This window comes from Psammomys obesus, unplaced genomic scaffold (genome assembly GCF_907164565.1).
Source record: "Psammomys obesus unplaced genomic scaffold, mPsaObe1.curated_primary_1811, whole genome shotgun sequence".
In the NCBI taxonomy this organism is placed as follows: Eukaryota; Metazoa; Chordata; class Mammalia; order Rodentia; family Muridae; genus Psammomys; species Psammomys obesus.
The window spans coordinates 18,071,584-18,094,460 of NW_026596101.1; the positions used below are offsets into that span (position 1 = coordinate 18,071,584).

General features: G+C 40.5%; 1 protein-coding gene across 1 annotated transcript in view; it reads left to right on the top strand.

Annotated features, from left to right (window-relative positions):
• The window catches only part of Suclg2 (succinate-CoA ligase GDP-forming subunit beta), a 250,580-nt gene that overhangs the window by 55,912 nt on the left and 171,791 nt on the right, over positions 1-22,877 (top strand). The gene's annotated exons all lie outside the window — the stretch shown is intronic.

Genomic DNA, 22,877 nt, shown 5'->3' on the forward strand with positions numbered 1-22,877 from the left:
TTCCTTCCTTCCTTCCTTCCTTCCTTCCTTCCTTCCTTCCTTCCTTCTGTCTGTTTCTTTCTTTTTTTTTTTCTTTTCTTTGTTTTTTAAGGTAAGATTTATGTAGCCCAGGCTGGCCTTAAAGTAATTCTCTTACTGAGGATGATCTTGAGATTCTCTTCTTCCCGTCTCTGCCTCCAGAGTGGTAGGATTATAGGCATGATTATTATGCTTGGCACATATGGTCCAAGCCTCAAACCCAGGGCCTTGTATATCATGCTAGGTGAGTATTCTAACAAATAAGTTATTCATAGGCTCTTATTTGTCACAAATTTTGTTTCTAGATTACATTATAGTGTATCCCTTTTCATGTGAGTCTCCAGTCAGCAACACTGTGACAAGTTGGGTGCTATATGGAACAGTGTAGTTCCGGACACTAGAAGGATTTGAAAGTGCCTATAAACTTGGGGAACAGTTTTTTTCTGCTCAGTGACCCATGTAGACAGACCAGGTAAAGGGTGATTTCTTAAGGCTTGTCCAAGAAGGGATGATTTTTGTTTTAGGGATTGAAAAATGAGAATAAGAAATATAAAGTTAAGTTGGTCTTCATTTTTCTTTTTCTCTTTTATTTTTTCAAGGTGGGGCCAGTATACTAGTGTTCAGGCTACTCTGGAAGCCACTGGAGGCTTCCATGTCCCCAAGCAGCTTAGACTTAGCATAGCTGAGTGACAACGTGTCTTTCAGATCTTCATGGACGAAGGGGTCATTGAACCACCTAGCCTCCTACTCTCGGGTTTATCTTTTAGAAAAAGCTTATTTGGCCATCATTTCACACTTGGGGATTCTAAATGATGCTTTTGAAATAATTTTTGCTCTTGGGAAGTTAACCATGCATTGTGCTTACAAGAAAGGGAGAAAATGGACAATAGAACAACTTTAAAAGAAAATAAAAATTTAATAAAAATAAACTTTTTAAAAACTGAAATTTATCTTTGAGGGTTTTTAAAAAGCATTAGGACCTATTTCGATTCCCTAGAATGCACATACAAGAGAAGGGCCAGCAGCCACTCATTCTCTGACCAAACGAACAGCTGCGCATTCAGCGAGCTCTTGTCCAGTGTGTTGAATTCTGTTGATCTGAGAGGAAATAGATGACATTGTAAAAGGAGATCTACCAATTCTAGAAGGTTTAAAGTGGGAAAAAAAGGATAGTAAATGTGAAAGGAACTGTATATGTTACTGTGATTGCCTACGCAGAGCCAATCCAAAGAATGTGGCGGAACTCCAGTGATCATGTTCTTGCTATTGCAAGATGACAAGAGCCACAGGCACACCTTTACTAAATAGATTTGGTTAAAACTGAATTACACTAGGTCTTCCTGAGTGTGCTGATATCTTCCATGTATATGCATATACATTATTTACATACATATGTGTGTAATGTATGTGTATGTATGAATGTGAAGTTGGGCTATAAAACCTCAAGAAGTCTACTCCTGAGGTTCTGCCCCCTAAAGATTCACAATTTTCCAAAGTAGCACCACCAATTTGGGGCTTAGTATGGAAACATGTGAGCCTATGGGTGATGTTTTACATTTTAGCTACAATGGACATTTTGAAATAAAATGCTGTATTATGAAAGTTTTTGAAAATGCTCCTTGATATTAGGTTTATCTGTGTTCCAGTGTACTTTCTACACGGACACACACACGCACACATACATACAGAACCTGTTTTTGTTTTCCATAGTTTCTGAACCCATATTCCTGGTCATCTATGGATCAGCTGGTTTGTAACTCTTCTATACCAAATAGAATATGTTACCTCTCAGCTCTCCAAACTTTCTTATTTTTCCATGTCCTCTGTGATGCCTCTTTTGCATTTAGTCAGTTACCTGTTGTTGTAAATTAAATGGTATTGGGCTAAGTATGTTTATTATTTGCCCTACAATTATTACGGGTATTATTTATTCTGTCATCACAATTGTTAAGACACAGACACTTGTTAGATTTTATAATTGCCTTATACCACCTTGGGCTGGGCAGATAATTCCACCTACGCCATCTCAGTAACCTCTGCATCCACCTCCCAGCCCCCAATCCAAGCCATCTGCCTTAGCCATTCCTTTCTGGCCTATCTCCCATCCATAATTCCATAAATACTTGCTTATCCTTCATCTGGATCGCTCCTTTCCACGCCACTTTAAGAGTCCTTCCTGCAGGCCCCTGTGGTTCCTTCTCCTTGCTTACCTTACATCGCTAATCCATCATGGTGTCCTCCTTCCTCCTCTCTTCCAGTCTTTCTGTTTACTTCCCCTGATTCTTCAACTCAAAGCCCAGGAACCTTAGCCACGCCCACCTTCTTCTGCCCTGCTCAGGTGCAGGCCTTCTTTATTAACCAATTAGGAATACTGTCTTAGGCAGGTTTATACAACAAGGATAAGGCAGTAGCTAGATCTTGAGGGCCAGTAATTAGCATAAAAATACAAGCATCAGACCAATCACAGTTACCAAATCTTGACAATAATTAGTTTAGCATTTTTACTTTATTGACAAGGAAACAGGCAAGATAAGGTTAAAAAACTTGCCAACCTTGTCTAGCTAATAATCACAGAGATGAGCTTTGTACCCAGCTCTGTTAGATTTAATACTGTCCACACCCCCCAACCCCATGCATTTCCCCCTTTGCTGACTAGATGGTGGTATTCTAGGGAGATGGTTTGTGTGGACCTGCATGTTTAAGATGGAAAATATATATTAATAAAATTAGAAGGTGGTGTTAAAACTTGATATGGTAGGCTGTAAGTACAGTTTACAAAACCTGTAATTTGCAAATATTTCCTTGATTCATTTTGATATGTTTCTTTGGGTAACCATATTTTGCTGTCTAGTTGTGGAAAGCTTATTAAACTTGAACATTGAAACTTGTTAAAATGGTCAATGCAAAGCTATTGTTTCTGAAATACAATTTATAATGATAAGATACTGAATGAGATCCTCTTATTTTTGTGTTGAAAACAGGTTTATATCTGATTGAGAGAATATATTTGGTTTGTAAATTAAGGTTTTACCATGTGGATAGCTCACTTATGCAGCAGTTTCTAGGAGCGCCTAAGCATGCTTTAAAGAAGGAGTGATTGGGCTGGAGAGATGGATCAGTGGCTACAGGTACATCCAAGCCTGATGACCTGAATTTGATTCCTGGGACTCACCTGGTAGAAGCAGAGAACCAACTCTCTCAACATTGTCGTCTGACCTCTGCATGTACACCTCCCTCTGTCACAAGTGTGACATCTCTAGGAGCCTTACTAAGGCATCTTGCTGCATGCTTTCTCTTCATATGAACTGTGGATTTCACAAATTGCACGAGAACACCTCCTGTGTACAGGACTGATCTGTACATTGCCTTTCAGTTCCCTTTGCGGTACACCAAGGACTGTCAGTGTAACTCAGAAGTACTTGAAACAAAGGTGAAACATCTTGGACTCCTACTTTCAGTTTTGGGAATCTCTACAATTTGTTAATTATTCCCTTCACATTGACTGAAACTCCCAATATTGGATTAAGCAGGAAAAAGTATATATGAAAAACTCCAGTTTTTTTTTTTTTTAATCAGGAAGGAGAATTAAAATATAAATGGAGAAGTTAATCTTCTGTGAGCTAATGACATCCATCTTAAAATGCAGAGGGGAGCTCTCATTGGAATTGGCTAGCTTGGGTTGCTTTCAGCTACAGCATGTTTCCATTCATCAGCAGAAGAACGTAACTCTTTGTTTAATGTAATTACATCCTGAGGCCTGGCAAATTACTTACACTGTTAAGGAATTGTACTTCCTGTGTTAAGGGAGTTGCTGCCATTGACATTGATTGACAACTACTGTTAATCCTGTAGACAGTTAAATACAGCAGGCTTCTGGATTGTTGAGGCTTTGCCATATGATGGTATATGGTTAAGATCTTTGTATTGAGACAATCTTTTTGTCTTACAATGACAGTCACAGATAGCTCTGATGTCTGTGAAGTAAATAAATATTCCATTTAACAGCCTATCCCTCTCCATTATTCTGACTCTGGAATCAGCAATGCCAAAATACAATTTGAGTTCCATGGCCTGTGTGTTCCACTAAGCTTACGGAGGGCTTCTTTCTAGAAATGTCAGTGCTGGTACCAGAATGAGAGTTCCTGTGCTATGATTCAGTTGTCTTACTGGCTGCTAGTAGTGGCCCCTTTGCTGAACCAGATTCTCTGGCCTTGATGATTATGCGAGCTTCCTAATACTGTTTTTTTGTTTGTGTGAGTCATTCTACGAGGAATACCTTTCCTTTTTCTTTTGTCCTCCTTCCCTCCTTCATTCCTTTCTTCATCCTTTGTGCGGTACTTAGGCTTGAACCTGGGGTCTCATGAATGCTAGACCAGCATTGCAATTATTGACCTATATCCCCGCCCATAGAGTTAACCTCTTGCTTGCTGCTAGTAAACCTGATTCGTCCAGATGAAAAGTGCTCATCATAGGTCCTAGACATAGAAATGCACACTAGGCATTGTTGTGGTACAAGAAATTATCACTCACTAAAGCTTAATTGTACACGTTTCCTAAAAGAGTTGAGATTAATGATTGGCCCTAACTTGTATTTTTGAAAATAATTCTGTTCATCAAAGCTTTAACAACATTTCCCATTATATGTATTTTTGCAGAGAAATCTCTCTTTGCCACAATGTTCTTTCTCTTTTTCCTGATTCTTCAAATATAAACCGGCTTCTCCTTGCCATACCTTAGGGCAGGGATATCTTTTCAGTAACTGTCTTGCGTCCCTGAACAGAAACAACAGGAGAGCTGTAGAGTCAGGGTCAGATTAAGGCAGCCTGGGGAGGCAGGCCTAGGGGAATGTACATGGTCTTCCTTTATCAGCACCCTTAGAAACAACGGGGACACCACTTTGAAATATTGAGCTTCAGTTTGGCAGTGCAAGAAAGAGTCCCACTTGAAACAACAAAGCTAGGAGCGCGCATTCAACCTTCCGGCCCTTACCATGTGCCTGGCGTCCTGTCAAGTATTTGAATCCATTGTTTCATGTAATCTTCATTTAAACCAAAGGAAAAAGTATCAGGAGATTTCTCTGTGCCCTTCAGTGTTTCTCTACCACCAGTGTGCCTTTAATGGAGTTAGGTATTAACTTGTTTTTAAAACTTCCTTCTTGCTAATGAACAGGAAAGTAATGTTCCAGATGGCCTCATCTTCTAGAACTTTGGTATACACTGTTTACTCTGCTCTGACTTAGTTTGTTTATGGACTGCAGTTTTGAGTGTTCATAAAATGTCTTCTTGAAAATGTGGAAAACTTTCTTAGAGTAAATGGCATGGGAAGTAGTGCTGTAGGAATCCTCTGTGCATGTTTTGACTTTTTAAAGGAAACTTTAAGCACACAAATCTCTAATGATTTTCAAAGGGCTATGCTCATTGCTTTAATCTTGGAAAATACAGAAAAGTTAAAAGAAAAGTAAAAATAAAAATTATTCCACTATTCAAAGAGCACCTGTATTAATAGTAACATTTCCTTTCACCTTTTCCTATTCATTTATCCATTCTTTTCTTCAGAATTTGACTCTATTTACGTAATTAAATCATGTAAATGCAATCTAATGAGTTTGCTTATAAATTTGGAAAACAGGAAGTAGTTTCAAAAATTGCACTATAGTATGATTATCACTCTAGTATTGTTTCTTAGAAAATGTTATTTCCATCATTACCCAGTGTCTAGTTTGACTGCACCGTTTCCTGCTGTGGTTTGTCTTTCAGGGTTGGCATGTCAGGGGAAGCTTCTTCAGCACCTGTGCTGCCCAGTGTTAGTGACACAGGGATGACCCTTGCAGAAGTGCCCATGTTGTGTTCTTAGTCCATGCTATTTATACCCCCTCTATGTTTTCCTTTACCATCTTCAACAAGAGGCTTCCAGAGACGACCTGGGTAACTTGCCTTGTCCGCCACTCAGAGGGAGGAAAAGCATGGAGAACTGCAAGGAAAGAAAGAGAGGTCCTGCCTCCCTCTCACCTAATTCTGATGTCTGAGACCAGTCACATGGTCCCAAGGTCCCAACAGTGAGGCAGCATCTCAAGTATGACTCACAGTGTAGCTCTGGCTGCCTTGGGGCCTTCAAATCACAAATATCAGCTGTCCCCGCCTCCCAGATGCTGGGATTAAAGGTGTGTACCATCACAGCTGGCCTACTATTTAGATTTAATTTTTTTTCTCTTCTCCTCCTCTTCTTTTTCTTACTGTAATTGTTTATTTATTTGTATGTGTGTATACCAAGGCACTTCTATGGTTGGCAAAGGGTAGCTTGCAGAATGGGCTCTCCTTTCATGATGTGTGCTCTGGGGGTCAAACTTGGATCATCAGGCTTATAGGCAAGCTCCTTTACTTCATTGGCCCAGTATTTAGACTCATGAGAGAGTATTTGGCTCTTGGATTTGCGGCTGAATGTGATAATGGGCTACATCTTCAGTATGCTCACCTCCTGCTTTCCTGGCTATTTCAACACAGTTTACCTGACTATAAAATTGCAAATATTAATATGCACTTAAAGGATGATTCAGAGTAAGGATCAAAGAAAGCAGAGTGCATGCCTCATAGACAAGGGGCTCACCAAGTTCCTTTTCTTTTTCTTCTGAACAAAACCAGTGTTTTGAGCTTTTATCAGAAGAATATAATAGCTATTGACAACACCAATAGCATATAAAAAGTAGAATTTCTCAGTGCTTTTGTGGTAATAGCTTAGTGTTAAACGCTGTTTACATTCTCAGATGACTTGATATTGAATATATTATTACTCATATTTTGCTAGTTAGTAGTTTCTAGGAAGATGGTGGTAAATGAAGTCCAATGCTGCATAATTTTTAAAGAAAATGAAAATCACATTGCAATAGATAAATATTACCCAAAGAATTACACTTTTAAGATGCCATGCTATTCCCCAGGGTGGTTATTATAGACACTGACAGTGTTTAACATGCTCATAAATAACACTAACTCTCCACTTGAGTTTTCTAGGTTAGCTACAAAAAATAAAAACCCAAGAAATAAATTAGAAGCTTTAAAGGAATGGTACCGCTTTATCTACCTTAGAATGAAAATTGATGTGTAAACAGCCTGCCTCAATTACGTATTTTTTTCTTCATTCAATGTGGAACAGACTGAGAAATCTGGGAGTCTGTTATTTCTCTAAAATTAAATGTGAACCCAGTATTGGCATTTTTCTTTTGTCTTTAGCCTTTTATTTGAGTGAATGTAATAGTCAGTTCTGTATGAAGAGAAGGAAACAAATGGGGGTAGCTAACACTAGAAGGATTTGATATGCAGAACTGGGACTTCACAATGTCTTCATCTGCCATATGTGGCAGGAAAAGAGGCAGCTGTAAATAAATACATATTTCCTTTCTAAGTAACCTGTCCACCAGCATCCCAAACAGGTAGAAATGTCTAGATCCCGTTAGGACACTGTTGCTCAGATTTCCTTTTTCCTGCTTCTACAGACCCAGTTTACATCCACTAATGGCGTAGAGGACAGTGTGCAGGGGCTGCCTTTCCCAACCCCTCCACCCTTTCTTCTTCTTAAGATGTTCACTGTGTGTTCACAGCTGTGTTCTTGCCATCCTTGCTGTTTTTTCCTTTGCACTATGACTTCTTTTTTTTCTCTTTCCCCTTTTATTGAAAATAGATTTTCTTCTCATATATTTTGATTACAGTTCTCCTCCCTTTACTCCTTCCAGTTCCTTGCCACCTCCCCTTCCATCTAGATCCACCCCTCTCTGTCTCTCACTAGAAAAAAAACCCCAAAAAACAAAAAAACAGGTTTGTAAGCAGTAGTAATATAATATAATAAGATAAAATCTAACATCAGAATAGGATGAAACAAACACACAGAGGGAAAAGGGCCAAAGAAGAGCCACAGGAAACAGATACAGGTACAAAGATTCATGCATCCTCACACTTAGGAGTCCTATAAAAACCACAAAACTGGATGTTATAATATATTTACAAAGGAACTTTAGGGTAAAAAGAGAGGAAAAAACCCCCAATATATTAATAAAATTAAATGAAAAATTAAAGATAAGATAAAGTTTAAAAAAAAGCGAGAAACAAAAGGAAAAATCCCGTTACAAACTTCAGAGATGCCGTTGAGTTTGTGTTCTGTTGGCCATTTGCTGCTGGACATGCAGCCTACCCTTGAGAGTAGTTTCTTTCATTGGTGTAGTGGTTTGAATCAGAATGGCCTCCATAGACTCATAGACTTGAAGGCTTGGTCACCAGGGAGTGGCAGAATTAGGAGATGCTGCCTTGTTGGAGTAAGCATGACACTTTTTGGAGAAAATGTGTCACTATGAGTAGGTTTTGAGGTTTCAGAAGTTCAAGCCAGGCCCAGTCTCTCTCTCTCCCTGCTGTAAAAGTCTCTCTGCTGCCTCTCTAGCACCATATCTGCCTACGTACCTCCAAAATGGACTAAACCTCCAAACTCTAAGCCAGCCCCAATTAAATATTTTTCTTGGTTAAGTGTTGCCATGATCATGCTGTCTCCTCACAGTAGAACATTGACTAAGATACCTACTGAGCCCCCCCCCCCCCCCGAAGAAAACTAAACTTTCGTTTGCAAGTGGCTGTCAATTCACTTCTGGGTTAGGGATGGGCGCATGTGGCTACTTCTCCTTTCAGCTCTCGGACCCCATCTAGTGCAGAGCTATTTAGGCCCTGTCCATGCTGCCTCAGTGTCTTATTTGTATGTGCATTGATATTGATTTAGAAGGTCTTGGTTCTTGCTATCCTCCATTCCCTTTGGGTCTTATACTCTTTCTGTCTCCTCTTCTGCAGTGTTCCCTGAGCCCTGAGGGGAGAGATTTGATGAAGACATCCTATTTAGGATGAGTGTTCTGCATATTTTCTGCTTATGGTCTCTATTTTTTTTTTTTTTGTTTTGTTTTGTTTTGTTTTTTCCCATTCTCTGCAGGAAGAAACTTCTCTGATGATGGCTAAAGAAGGCACTGATCTATGAATATAGTACAGTGTCATTAGGGCTCATTTTACTACTTAAAAAAACAATAGTAGTATTTGGTTTTATTCTAGGTCCTTGGGCTATTTAGTCTCAGTTCTTGCTCACCCACAGAGACACTTGCTCAAGCATGTTCTTTGCTGCTGTATTCATAGTAGCCAGAAAATTTAAACAACCTACATGTCTCTTGGCAGGTGAGTGGATAAAGAAAATGTGGTATGTTTACACAGTGGTGTATTTCTCAGCTGTTAAAAAATGAAATTATGAAATTCACAGGTAAATGAATGGAACTAGGGAAAAAATCATCCTGAGTGAGGTAACCCACACTCAGAAAGACAAATATTGTAATATTTGCTTATATGTAGATATTAGCTGTTAAGTCAGTGATACCCAAGCTGTAATCAGTAAGGTACCTGGGTGGTGGGACCAAGTGACATACAGATAGATCTCCCTAGAAAGAAATTAAAATAATTATGATGGATAAGGAGAAACTGGAAAGGAAGAATCAAATGGGGATGAGGAGAGGAGAGGGGAATGAGGGAGGGAGTACAGGGAGAAACAGCTAAAATTAGGGACCTTTTGAAGGGTAATGTGAAAAGCTAACATAATAGAAGCTTCCTAAAATATATATACATCATATATACATAAAAGATAAAATGGGATCTAAATGAAATCACCCAGTAATGGGGAAAACAGAGCCCTAACTGGACATCTTTTGCCACCAAATGAAGCTTCCACTGTGAGGATTGGGTTATATCTAATTGAATTGTAAACAAGCGTTCCATGGGAATGCCTAAACACCCCAGTCTATTGCCAAGACTATGTTTCTCTGCACAAACAGAGAACAAGGCCCCACTGCTGAAGACAACACGTCCCACAACTCACTGAACATGGAGCAGTTGAGCTGCTGCCTGCCTTCACCCCTGTATTCTAGTGTCCTTTGTATGAGAAGGTACCCTGCATGCTACCAAAGGAGAAACATTCACATTAGCCCAGACGCAAGCCAGTTGATCTACAATGGCATCCTGCCTGCAAGATATGCTAGTGCAATGAAGGGGGTAACCTACCACTATTTGACTTATGGCCGATTCCATGAGATAGAACCCTTAACTGACACTATGTGGGTGGCCAGTGTGACTTCTTAGACACCGAGGCTGACCCTGTTGGCCCTGATTTCTCTTTTGAGACAGTTTCTCCATCCTTCTTAGGTTGGCCTTGACCCTTCTCCTCCCACCGCTAGTTCCTGAGATCACAGCTGTGTAGTAGCTTAGCTAAGGAGTCTCCTCCTTGGGAACGATAGCCTTAAATAGGGACCCACTGCTTCACAGAGTGACCAAATGGTAGTAATGGGTGCTGGGCCTGGAGCGTGCAAACAGGCGAATAACTCAAGGCCTGCTTTGTTCCTGCCCTGAGACCATTCCATTCATCTCTGTATTTCCTATCCTTTCTCTTTGAGACAGGATTTCCGTGTAGTCTTGGCTGACCTTGAACTTTATTGATCCTCTTGCTCCTGCCTCCTGAGTGCTGGGACGGTCCACCTTGTATTTCAGGTACCTTTACTGTAGTGGAAGTTCCAAAGGTAATTACTGAATGGAAACTAATAAAAGAGCAAACCACCGTGACCCCTCCATTCGAGGTGACAGTTGTGGTGTATGACTTCTCCATTTTATACACTTGGGAATGCCCTTAGCTTTTTTTTTAAATGGGGAAGGCAAAACCAAGAGAACAACATTTCCATGGGCAATGGTGGGAGGAGACACCCCATGCTAGTGCTGGGGCCTGTGCTCTTCCTGGGCCTTGCTCCAGAGGCTCTCCTCAGGCTGGTCCTTACGTCACATGCCACAAACAGCCTCGGTCAGACGGTAAGATCACTTGAATCTGCTCAGACAAACACAGCCTCAATTCCCATCAGGGCCTTTCTGGGCTCCATCAGGCCACATTAACACAAGTCCTGGTCTACAGTGCCCTTTTTGTTCTGCTTCCATTTACAAGCTGTGCTTCCGTCTAGGGGGTCTCTGGATGTGTGCACATGTTAGTTGAAACTTGCCCCAAATATAGTCTTCTTCTTTTTTAATCACCAGTTCCCCAACTCCTGGACAGTGGTGGGATGTGGGGGAAAAACATTCTGATATCAGCTATTAGATTTCTTGTCTTTGCCAGATTTTTGTTTGTTATAAGATGTGATGATAAGGAAAACATGGGAAGACTCTCTGACCTCCCATGGCTGTTAACTCATTTAATAGTTGCTGAGATCCTGTAGTGAGTCGGATGCTGAGGTTGCAGGGATGACTGAGAAGGTGGACTTCTGAGACGGCCATTGCCTAGCAGAGACGTAGCCCACGGACACGGGAGAAGAAAGGCATGCCAGGAAGGTGACTGTCCCACTGTGACTGTGGGGTAGGGAAGCCTCTGAAAAAAGTGAAAGTGGTTCCTTTTTCTTATCTTGTCATCAAATATATTTAATGAGCAGACTTTGTTCTGACCCTAAAATAGCGACATTGGCATTCCCTCAGGAAAATGATTTCTCAAAGTAATTGGCACAAAATTAATACTTGCTTTGAGCAGAGAAGTTATGACTGCAGGGTTTGCTGTTTGTGTGTAAAGCTTGTTTCTAGTTAAAGAACAATGGCATACTGACAAAATGGAATGTTTTTCTCGAGACTGGGATGTTTTTATCTGTTTGTATCTGTGCTTTTGACAAGCGTGACGTTTTACTCCTACGTAAACTTAACCTCTTTAAGCAGAACACAGGTTGACAAAGTTGAGGCTTTCATTGACTCACATACATGCTACGTGGTGAGAATATAAGGGCTAAGATGCCCTTTTTTTATTTGACAGGGATTCTATGTGTGGCCCTGGCTGTCTTGGAACTCACTCTGTAGAGGAGGCTGGCCTGGAACTCAGAAATCCGCCTGCCTCTGCCTTGCAAGTGCTGGGATTAAAGGCTGTGCCACCACCTCCTGGTGCTTGGAGAAGTCTTAAGTGCTTCTCTTGCCTTGTCTCACTGAAGATTGATTTTTTTTTTTTTTTTGATAGTGGGGCTTGAATGTAGGGCCTCATGTATACTAAGCAAGTGTTCTACCATTAACCCACATCTCTGGTCTTCTTGTATTAAAAAAAAAAAAAAAATTGTAACAAGTTCTCACTGTGTTACCCAGGCCAACTTTCAGTTTGATCTTTCTGCCTCAGCGTCCTGAAGAACTGGGATTACCAGGGAATGCCCCAGGCCTGGCCTTATCTGATCTTCTGAAGTCCTCCCTGTGAGGTGTTATCATCATCCGTATCTATAGGTCATAAAAAGAAGAGGCCCCTAAGAAGGAAAGACAGCCATCTTTGCCTAAGATAGGAAAGTAAGACAAAACACTGTGGCCTCTAGGATACAGAGTCATACCCGTTAGGCTGCTTATCTTCACTCAAAATCAAAGCGGTCTCTTCATGCATTCTCCCTCCTCTAAGAACAGCACAGACTTGAGGGGTGACCGCCAGAGTCCTTCCTTATTCCTAGAGGTTTGCCACCCCATGCCTCCCTTTCTGGTTGATTTTCAGTCAGCATTTCAGGAGGCCTTGTTCCTGTCCACCTCCTGCTATGAGAATTACAAATACTACCCATTAGCAAGGAAGTGGATCTTTGTGTATCGTGGTCCAGGGGTGCTCTCAGTATAGAAGCACACCTGTCAGGGTCAGGGAGTTTTCACTTCATGGAAGTTGGGATTTCAAGGGGTCTGTTTTGAATATCGAAGTACCTGAAGAAGGCAGAGAGCTCCACTTTCCACTTAGCCAGTGTCAGGCAGCGAGCATGGCTGCCGTTGTTCTTGCTCTGACTTCTGTAGCTAAAGGCTTGCATGGTTCTGTACCTTCTATGCGTTTAGCTCCTTTGACTTCAGCAAATCAGTTTCTCCTGATGACAGTTGGTGGCGGTGCAGTCTGATAGAGAGCCATTATTTTATTCAGAAGAAAGAATTCAAATAAAAATGGGACCTACTTATTTGTGGTTTTTAGAAAATTATATCCAGTTAACATTCTCTCATCCCACGCCTATAGAACTACTTAAAAACAATGATGGATAAAAGTTATCCCTTTATGCTCTCTTTGGCTTTCACTTCTGTTTTTAGTGATGAAAATCTTTAGAATTCAGATCTGAAGATACCAGGTTAATAGATTTGCTAACCATTTAATAGAGTATAATAATATAATATAATAACATTATAATAATATTATTATAATATAGTGATATTATAATAATATACATTATAAAATTAATTAATTATATTATTAAATAATAATATTATTATAATAATATAATAATAGAGTTTGATATCTCTAACTTCGTTCAGAAGGATTTCGTCCTTTGTGTGTGTGTGTGTTGTTTTTGCTGTTGTTACTGCTGTTTTGAGACAGAGTTCTCCTATATAGCCTAAGCCTCAGATCTGTAACCATTCTGTTTTAGCCCGCTGATTGCTGGGATTGCAGGTTTGTGCCACCTCACCTTGTTTATGGAAGGATGTTTGAATGTATGAGTTTAGTATAAAGATTATGTAACCAAATCAGCAATGCTTGTAGTTTTTAGGAAGAACAGTGATAATAATAAAGTTCAGGAAGAGTCAGTGGGACTGAGTGGAGTTGAGGGTTGTTTCCTAGGGAGGTAATTCTTAAGCTAAAGTACAAGATGACTTGGATGAAAGAAGTAGGTAAAATTTGACTGCAGTAGAGGTGGTGGTGGTGGCGGCGGCGTGTGTATGTGTGTGTGTGTGTGTGTGTGTGTGTGTGTGTGTGTGTGTGTGTGTATGCGGAGGAGGGCTACCATCCTGAATCAGGAAAAACAACTTCCTCAGTTTGAGACAAAAGTTTTGAGAAGAGCAGTGTAGGGAGGTCTGGGGAGCGCAGATTCTGTAAGGGTTTGTAGAAGTAATTGAATTCTTTGGGTTTTATTATGAGAGAGATGGAGCTGCCTGCTGTGTTTGACACGACCCTTCTCAGTTAGATTTTGTGTCAGCAATGCTAGATGACAGACCGTTTCCAAGTTCAGGGAGTCTGTTTGTTCTTGTGCAAATGCCCACCCATGGGCAGAGCTAAGTGGCTTCTGTTGACCTTACAACCTGTAGCTTAGGACCAAGGCTGCTTTGTGTGTTACTCCTTCTCCTTGGTGCTGCAGGCTTGCTGGGGTGTGCACTTTGCAGAGACGTAGCCACAGTGAGAGAGCAAACCCAGTTGCAAGGATTTTTCAAGCATCTTCCTATATCCCTGTGGTGAACTCAGTCAAAGGACCAGGCATTCCAGCGAGAGGAACTTTAGGGACAAAAGGCAGAGTGCTGATCCAGGAAGGGCAGATATGAATTAAGGATGGAGGTTCATGTAACGCCAAGCACTGGCCCTAGAAAAATCCCACCACAGACTATGGTGAATTGAATTGCTCAACCATAAGTATTTTCTGAGATGTGGGACTTGGAGTGACCAAACTCAGGAAGTCCCAGGTAGCCTGTGTGAGTTGACGGCCCTGCTTGTACTATTATATGGTGATGAAGGCGTGGGACCTTGAGCTGGACTGTTGTGTCATCCAAGTGCAAGAAAGGCCTGGATGATTGATGTCATCAGAAGAGGACTGCTTTCCAGTGTGTTTTGGAAGTAGAGCTCATGGGACTTGATGATATTAGAGATGTGTGTACATGAGGGAACATATTAAGGACACATTCAGCCATGTGAATGGGAACTTGAACAAGGTGTAAGAAGAAGCTGTAATGTAGAACTGCAATTTTCATCGTTACTGTAAGAACGTGGCAGTAAAACCATGCTTGCAAATTCACTTTACGTTATGGTTTCATCAGTGTGTATTGAAAGTATGCCAGAGATACAAGCAAACTGTTTCAGAAAAGTGATTGCCACTAATGAAATACATTTTCAAATAACCTCGATTGGTTCTACCACAGCCCCCTGCTTAATATAGTAGTTTGCCTAGTTTGCTTCTTGATTCTTTTATTTTTATTTTTTGTTTTCTGAAGATAGTCCTGGATAGCTCTCGCTGCCCTTGAATTCACTCTGTAGACCAGGCTTGCCTTGAACTCACAGAGTTCTGTCTGCCTCTGCTTCCAAAGTGCAGAGATTAAAGGTGTGGACCATCATGCCTGGCCTCCTACCTAGCAACCGATGAAGCCTTGGGTATTTGAAAATGGACATATTATTCATTTTAGTTATGGTGAGAGCTGAATTAATTAAGATTTACGTTTTGCATGATATCCCTATGTTTATATTCAGTATCTGATAGTGTATTAGTGCGGTGGAAAGAAACTTAGGTTGGATTCAGGTCTGCATTTGAATTGCTGCGTTGATCTTGAGTATTTTCGTGTTCTCTTGGGGGAAGAATGGCTACTTTAGACTGTGCATATTATCAGATTCCTTTCTCGTAGCCTAACACAGAGGACAGTTTCACCAAGCCTCCACTCTACAGAGCACTTAGGGATGTGGGGTTAACAGCACGGGACAGCTGTTCACCAGGGTCTCACTAATAGTGAAGTAATACCTTCTCTTTATGCAGATAACGCTATACAACACACTTGGCATTTTGAATAACGTTTTTGGCACATACGCTGGCTAGTCTCATGTCAACTGGACACAAGTGTAGAGTTATCTGAGAGAAAGGAACCTCAATTGAGGAAATGCCTCCATGAGACCCAGCTGTACAGCATTTTCTTATTTAGTGATTGATAGGGGTGGTGGGGCAGCCCACTGTGGGTAGTACCACCCTGGGCTGGTGGTCCTGGGTTCTATAAAAGCAGGCTAAACAAGCCATAGGGAGCAAACCAGGAAGTGGCGCCCTTGTGGCCTCTGCATTAGCTCCTGCCTCCAGGTTCCTGCCCTGTTTGAGTTCCTGTCCTGACTTCCTTTGATGATGAACAGTGATATGGACGTGTAATCCAAATAAACCCTTATCTCCCCAACCTGCTTTTTGGTCATGGTGTTTCCTTGTAGTACTAGAAACTTTGACTAAGACAGCATATATAGCTCAGATTTCTTTTTTTTTCCCCTTTATGAACTGGGGATAACAATCTCGATATATTATAAGAAAGTATTGAAATATACATATTTCAATAAAAAGTATAGGATGGATTGAAAGTAAAGCTGTTCTATGTGGTCATATCAGAAAGCTCCTTTCTCTTCTGCACTAGGACATTCACGTTTCCAGCCTGTATTCACACTGGCTTCATTTCTGTTATATGCTATGCCTTGCACTAGTTGCTCCTGAGAAACCAAAGAGCTGGTACATTTCTGCCAGACATCCATCCTCCTACTTAGCCTCTCACTTGTTACCTGTTTCTTGAAGTTTTGACCTCTGACTAAGCCCTTTCCATTTTTAGGCTGAGGGTTCAGGCAAGTTTCCTAATGTCCATGCCTTGGTTTTCTATTTGCATAAGGAACTTGGACTGATGTTTGCATTGGAGACTTGCTGTGAGCGTTCTCTTTGTGTTAATCCACATCTCATTCTGTTAGCACAATAGATCAGTGTGGAGGATTGGAGAATCCATCTATGTTAAAGGCTCACTGGATGTTGGATGTTCATTTTTATTTCTGTTGTTACTTAGATGTAGATTTCCTACTGCACTTTCTTGATTTGTAGGCCTGAGAATTTAGTTATGTAGAGGACTGAAAAGTCAATGTCCTGGTAAACTCTAAAGGTAATGTGAGATTCAGGTTCATTATTTAGTTTTTGATGGTTTGAAATATTTTCTACATGGATTAGTTCTTTCCTCTTGATAAATACATGAAAAGGACTTTTGATAATTTGAAATGCAGTTGCTTTTCAAATCTAAGTCCATTAAAATCTGAGTTGGTTTCTACTTGTTCTGCATGGCCAGAGTCTACTTTCTCTGTGATGGCCTTCCATTTGTTGCCCTCCCTTTTATCAAGTCCTTGGCTTCCTTTTGTGTGCCTTAGCATCCTGTGTGCTCTTACAGTGCTCTTGATTTATTAAAACTCTGAGATCATCCTCTCTCAGGGTTGGAAAGAAAGACTGGACAGTCAGGCGGGGATACATAAACAGCCCCTTGGGTGTGCTTCTGGTTCTGTTCACTACTGCACCTGATTAAAGATCAATAAATGCGTAGCACTGAGTATATTCTGCATGTTTCCTGGAAAATAGGTCTGTATTCAATGTCTGAAGAGAGAGGAGGCTTTCTAGGGTAGGAGGGTCTCTACAGCTGCAAATACTATCATGAAATGCTTTCATTATTAATATTATTATTTTTATTATTTTTATCAATGTCTTTTTAAAAAAAGATTTATTTATTATGTATACAGAATTCTGCCTGCGTATATACCTGCACTCCAGAAGAAGGGACCAGATTTCATTATAGATGGTTGTGAGCCACCATGTGGTTGCTGGGAGTTGAACTCAGGACCTTTGGAAGAGCAACCAGTGTTCTTAACCTCTGAGCCATTTCTCCAGCCTCCATTGTCTTATTTTTTTTAAAGGTTTATTTTATTATGTATACACCAGTCTCATTATAGATGGCTGTGAGCCACCATGTGGTTGCTGGGAATTGAACTCAGGTCCTCTGGAAGAGCAGTCAGTGCTCTTAACCTTTGAGCCATCTCTCCATTCCTATCGTTGTCTTTTAAAGAACATTCAGGGCAGGATTTATTGCTTATGTAATAGGTCCTGGATTCAGCCCATGGCTGAATATGGCACTATAGACAACAAAACAGAAAAATCCCACAATAAAAACAAAACCTAGAACTTCTTCTTTTCTTCATATCTGAAGTAATAGCCAATGGAATTTTGTTGTTGTTTTGTTTTGTTTTTGTCTTGTTTTGTTTTGTTTTTCGATGTGAAACTTTGAACAGTGGAGAAACATTTTAAAAACTGTTTGAACACTGTGTAGACAATGCATTGAAAGCCTTTTCTTGTGTAGCTCAGCAGCCTTCAGATGGGCCATGGACATTGCTTTTTTAATGGGCACGCCTAGGGAGGTATGTGAGAAAGACAGTAATAGAAATATTTTTAAATTATGCTTATTTTTGATTTATATGTATAGTCTCTACTGCTGTTGATAGGAAAGGAATTATGTTTGTTTTTCAAATGAGGAAAAAGACATAGTACTTGAGCTTAAGGTAATTGGTTAAGGTATCACATCAGCAGACTGGGCCTCTCTCTAAAACTGTATGACCTGAGGCAGAAGACTTTTCATTGACATAATTTAAAGGAGGAAGGATTTGCTTTAGCGCATGGTTTTAGAACTTTCATCCCATGACTAGCTGGTGGTAGAGCATCATGGCAAAAGGATGTTAAGAGCAAAATTACTTATTTCATGGTGGCTAGGAAGTGGAAAGAGAGAGCTGGGGCAAAGGTATCCCTTCCAAAGACACATTCTTAGTTGCCTAGATTCTCCAAGTTACCTTCGAATGTTCTCATCATCTTCATAATACCATTAATGATGGTATTGGTGGATCAGTCACTTGATAAGGCTGGAGCCTTCGTGATTCAGTTATACTTCTCAATGATTGGACAAGACTTCAACACATGAGCCTTTTTGGGTAAACTTTATATATCCAAGTATTTTCAGGGAAATTAATGTTTGTGGAAGGGCATATTTAATCCCCTTAGCCTTTGTCTTTCTCACTCCATCATACAGTGAATCCAATTGTGAGGACAGTGGTGAGGTGTCGAAGATATAAATTGAATATTGTTCTAGTTAGCTTTAACTGTCAACTTGGCACAGCCCTCTGGGAAGGGAGTCTTTATTTTACATTTAATGTATGTGTGTATGTATGTATGTATGTATGTATATATGTATGTATGTTTTATGTGTATCGGCGTTTTGCCTGCATGCATATCTGTGTAACATTTGAGTGTCTGGTACCCACAGAAACAGAAGAGGGCACTGGATCCCTTGGAACTGGAGTTACAGATAGTTATGAACTGCCATGTATGTGTTGGGACTTGAATCAGGGTCCTTTGGAACATTTAGTGTTCGTTAACTGCTGAGCCATCTCTCCTGTCCCGATCCTTAGCTTTAAAACAAAAGCTAAGCATGGGTTTGCAAGTCAGCAAATAAGTAGCATTCCTCCTTGGTTTTACTTCAAAGTCCTGCTTGAGTTCCTGCTTGAGTTCCTGACCTGACTCTGCTCAGTGAGTATAAGCTGGATAGAACCTCTTCTCCCCCATTTTGCTTTTGGTCATGGTATTTGTCACAGCAACAAAGTGAAACTAGAGCAAATAAATAGGTTTATTTTTATCTAATGTAATTACAGTAGTCAAGTTAGTGTAAACAGTTTATTTCTTCATCAAGCATGCACTTACTTTGTATGTAGCATTTGGTGCTAGATAATAACTGGAGTAGGCATATCTTGGGAGGGTCTGTGAATTCTACTGAGAGAAGAGAGAAAATGAACAGTTACAAATAATGTCTCAAATTTACCACAGCTATGAGGAAATAAAAAGTGGTTGCTGAGATAGGGAAGGAGGAGGGGCTAGGGCTAGTGCTGAGGGAGCCTGTGGTTCAGGCTGTAGAAACTGGTGAAGTCTAAGTCACTAGGCCCTGTAAAGGGATATGGATTTTGTTCTGTAGGATATTACCACTCGTAATGGAAGGATGTTAACATTCCCGCTAGAATCTCTTCGTAGCAGTGGCCTACCCGAGCCTTAATCATTTTACCAATGTTAGAATCCCCCTGCGCTGTACATCCTCCCTCTCTAACAGGACTGGAGTGCCACAGTGCTTGTGTTGTCATTTAAAGCCTCGGCGCACCTAGGTGCGCCTCACAAGTGGTGTGAAAAGCTTGGCCATATATTTAACTATCAGACGCTCTGATTCCTGCCGAAAATATAGGACCAAGAGAACACTGAGCATAAATACAGGCCTGTTCCTGCTGTTGGTTATTTCAGAACTGCTCTTCGGTGCCAAATGTCTTCATCTTCACACAATTTATAGTAATGTAAGTACTGTGTTGGAGACTAACAAATCAAAATCTCATTTCAGATGTCTGACGCTAATGTTGTGTTGACTTATTATTTCATGCGTTAGATTTCTGATAAACTTATAGGAATGCTTTCTTGAAAGGAGTAACAGGAAGGAACAGTGAGGTATCAGATACCAGCCTCCTGTACCTTCTCCCTTACAGGAACCCAGCAGTTAAGTTGTTAATTGTGTTAGATAGTATAGCAGAGCACCTCAGTTAAGAATGCTCAGCAGTGTATATTTCTTGGGTAGCAGACAACTTAAAGTGTTGTGAGGCTTAAAAGAAAACAGAGGCCTATTTTAGTTTATATTTATTGTTATGGTTTTTTTTTTTTTTTTTTTTTTTTACTAGTAAAGGCACTTACTCAGTAATAACCAGCTGTGTAACAGAAATAGTTGCATGAAATTTTCATTTTTATGCATCATATTGAAATTCTTAGACAAAGATTATGTGTTATGGAAAGTGAAATGGCCTTTTCCTGGTCTGCACAGCTGTGAGGAACAGAACGCCAGTGTCGTCTTCTGTCTGCCAGTGACCATCTGGTTTTAAGGCGTCTGACAGGTGACTTATTAATTTTGTTTTAGGTTTGTTTTACTGATATCTTCATAATTGGGCAAGGAGCATCCATATTTGGAGAAGACGGCAAAGCTTTGACATTTTCCTGGCTTTCTGAAGGCAGATAGCATCTTTAAGAATCTCATATTTTAAGTTGGTGTACTGGGGCATTGCTGGCATCTCTGTGCTTGGGAGGTGGAGGCAGGGAGATTCAAGGTCATCTTTTTATATGTAGGAATTTTGAGAACCTGTCTCAAAATGTAGCAATGTTGGTAGATGCTTAGGTAATATGTAAAGGCCTGGATTTGGATTCCCAGTACCACCTATAACCCCATACTTGGGGGTAGAGGTAGGCAAATTAGGAGTTCCTGGCCAGCACTGGCTACATACCAAGTGATTTTGAGGTCATCCTTGGCTATAAGAGAAAATGTCTTAAAAAACACAACAAAACAAAAAAGCATTTTTTTTTCTTCATATTTTCAAATGGACCAAAGTGCTTCCAAAGCAGGATACTGAAGTGTGGGCATTAGTGACACCTTTAAAAAACCATTCCTTTTGTTTTGGGCCAGACTTAGTAATATTAATTATATAAGTAAGAAGTAATTTACTTACTTTTTTCTTTTAATCTTTTATCATATTAAGTTGTTGTTGTCTTTCTCTCCATGTATGTATGTATGTATGTATGTATGTATGTATGTATGTATGTATGTGTGCATGTCTGTATGCCTGTATACATTGACTTGCTAAATTGCATAGGCTACTCTCAAATCTGGAAACCATAGAAATCTTGATCTTATGATCTTCCTACCTCAGCCTTCCTAGTAGCTGGGACGCAGGCCTGTGCCACCATGCCAGTTTTCAGGTACCTTTTTTACTATAAAAGCATACTAAATAAGCTGGAACTCCTTTCAAACCCTGTCCTCCTCCTGCTGTCACTGCACTTTCCAAGGGTCCTCCTGGCATCTTCTCCCACCTGAGAGAGCTATCAGCTCTTTTTCACATTCATTTGTCACCTTTAAGGCTCCACTGAATTACCCAGACGGAATGCAGAACGAAAAGAAATGCCATGTTATTATGCTGACTGCAGACACAGTGTGGGAATTCTTTATGATAGGCCCTTACTCATGTCTTAATACTTTATTTATTCCAGCGTGCTTAGCAAGGCAGCTTGGCCTTGTTTCTCTCCAGGCAGATCAGATGGCTGGAAATAGTCCTACCTGTTTTCATTTGGGAAGCTTAAATGTTCTTAAGATGAGTGATCATGCTGAGTGAGTAGAGTCGAGTGTCATCACTTCTTTCTCTGCCTTTCTGTCACCAGCCGGTACTAGGAGACTTAATCATTTTTAGCTGAGTTCCCCAATCTGTAAAATAAGGTTTATAACAGTTTCTTCTCTAGTTCACAGGAGTAAGAGTAGAAGAATGCGTGAATGCTGTGTGTTTTATTAGATGGCATTTGTTGAGTGTGGCTTTTCAGAAGTTAAGACTTAGTCAGTTACAAACACTTTTTGATTATTATCTCCAATGTGACTGAGGATGATTATGTTGGAAGGGTGCCAGTGATGGGGTGTTTAAAATCAGCAGCCACAGGAAATGGAAGCCCCTCCTAAGAGGGAATACCTACCCCAGGATCTATGAGCCAGCCTTAGATCAAATCCTATTCCCACCACCTTGTCAAGTTACTGATATATCCAAAACTACTTGATGTCAGATTTTGCATTTGAATCTAAGCTTGTCTGAGCTTCTGTCCCTATTTACCAGACAAGGTGCCACCTTCAAACTAAAATAGCTCGAGTACGTTCTGGAATGTTGAACATTTGAGAAACTCAACTAATAAAGCATATAAACATGAGAAGCCAGAAATACCCTCACCTTGGTAAAGTGCTCATTAAGGAAAGAGGCATCCCAGAGGGTCAGGAGCACCAGAGATATTGGCAAGGGCACATTAATTGCTGCCTGGCGACTGAATTGGTGTATTGAATTTTACTGTAAAATTTGCTTATTTCTGACTGCTCAAAATCAATGAATCTCATTAATCTCTCTCCCCTTCCTGTTCTCTTCCGCCATCTCACGTCCTCTTCCCCCAGGTCTCCTCTTCCCTTCCTCTCTTTCCTTCTTTTGTCCTTCCCATTCCAGCCCTCTCTCCCGTTTCTTCTTTGTGAGTGTGTGTGTTTTCCTGTTTATGAGTGTGAGTACATGTGTGACCGTGTGTGTGTGTGTGTGTGTGTGTGTAGGTCAAAGGACAATCTTGAGTGTCAGTCTCTGTCTTTCGAATTGTTTGAACCAGGGCTCTCTTGTTTGCAGCTGCCTACCCCTTCTTCCCTATAAAGCACTTCATTTGCAGAAAGAGAGTTCTG